Here is a 1,886-nt window from a genome sequence, read left to right as displayed (position 1 = left end):
TGGATCAGAACTATAGTCGTTTATGGGACCTTCCTTGTGCTGCAGTGGTTAAGAATCCTCCTGCCAATGCAGGGGACACGGGTCCGAGCCCTGGTCCGGGAAGATCCCACATGCCGTGGAGCAGCTAAGCCCGTGCTCCACAACTACTGAGCCTGCGCTCTAGACCCCATGAGCCACAACGACTGAGCCCGCGTGCAGCAACTGGTGGAGCCCGCGCACCTAGAGCCCGTGCTCCGCAACAAGAGAAGCCACCGCAATGAGAAGCCCGCACGCTCGCCGCAACTAGAGAAAGCCCGCGTGCAGCAACGAAGATCCAGTGCAGCCAAAAATAAATAAAAGAAATAATTTATTTTAAAACAAGACTCAAATGTTGCTGCCATTGGGATACTTTTTCTGCTCTCCCCCATCCTGAGTTCTCATGGAAGCTTGTAGAGAATTCTGTTGTAAAATCACGGCACTGTGTGTGTTTACGGCACTGTGTGTGTTTGTGCCCCTCTCTTCCTCCTCCTCCCCACCTCCGGCTGTGAGCTGTGTGGCACAGAGATGCATCTTACCCATCTCTCTGTCCCCAGCCTAGCACAATGAGAGACTCAGTAGATGCTCAATAGATGCATTAATGGATAAATAACATTTCTCCACTGAGATTTATACTGTACTCTCAAAGAGAAACTCCTGGCATGGGAAATAATAAATACATATGAGCGAAATGGTATTTAAATACTCCATGAAATTCCGAGACAGCCAAGCGGAAGGGTTTTGTTTTGTTTTTATTGCTAATACCCTTAGCCAGAACCTGGATACCTCATGGTTTCAGAGGCAACATAATAAACGCATTTGACATTTTTTTGTAATGCCATGAAATGTTCTTTCCAAAAGTATAGAAAGTACAGCAGTGTGGGAATGAACTGTATTTGAACTGCCACTAATGTATAAAGTAGAAAACTAATGAGAACTTACTGTGTAGCACAGGGAACTCTACTCAGTGCTCTGTGATGACCTAAATGGGAAGGAAATCCAAAAAAGAGGGGATGTACATATAGCTGATTCACATTGCTGTACAGAAGAAACTAACACAACATTGTAAAGCAACTATACTCCAATAAAAGTTTTTTTAAAAAGTTAAAAAAATATATAATTGCTCTTAAGCTTGCATTAATAAAATAACACATTTTCTTGAAAAATAAATAAACTGCCACTAAATCAATTGTTCTTGGGCATCTCCCTTTACCTCGATCACCTCTTGTATAAAAAAAGAAGGGGGTAGGGCTTCCCTGGTGGCTTGCCGATGCGGGGGACACGGGTTCGCGCCCCGGTCTGGGAAGATCCCACATGCCGCGGAGCGGCTGCGCCCGTGAGCCATGGCCGCTGAGCCTGCGCGTCCGGAGCCTGTGCTCCGCGGCGGGAGAGGCCACAACAGTGAGAGGCCCGCGTACCGCAAAAAAAAAAAAAAAAAAGAAGGGGTGGTTTTGGTGTACGTGTCATAAAAATGTGACTGCCTTTCCATGTCACCCCTTCTTTACTCAGTACTGCCTCACACCTGGCCCACTTTATGCATTTACGATGCCCTCTTCCCCCGTAGGTGTCAGCGGCTGTCATCTCGGACTAAATCCAATTTTCTGCATGGGGTGCTGAAGGAAGAGGCCTCTACTCTATATCTGAAGCAAAAAGCTGGATTCATCATTTGCAAGGCAGTGAACACGGCAGACTGCGGATCTCCTGTGGAGTATTTGGGAAGTGTGGGGCTGGGGATTAGACGACTCTTCACAGCGCGAGTATTCAGGCATTAAGTGACCTTTAGCGAAGGCAGCTTGGCCACTGAAGCAAGGCTGTTGCTGATTGGCCCTCAGAAGCATGTGTACTGACCAGAGGAAGCTGTCCTCGGGACT

Source organism: Stenella coeruleoalba, assembly GCF_951394435.1.
Source record: "Stenella coeruleoalba genome assembly, chromosome: 2".
Taxonomy (NCBI): Eukaryota; Metazoa; Chordata; class Mammalia; order Artiodactyla; family Delphinidae; genus Stenella; species Stenella coeruleoalba.
This window is presented reverse-complemented; position numbering follows the sequence as displayed.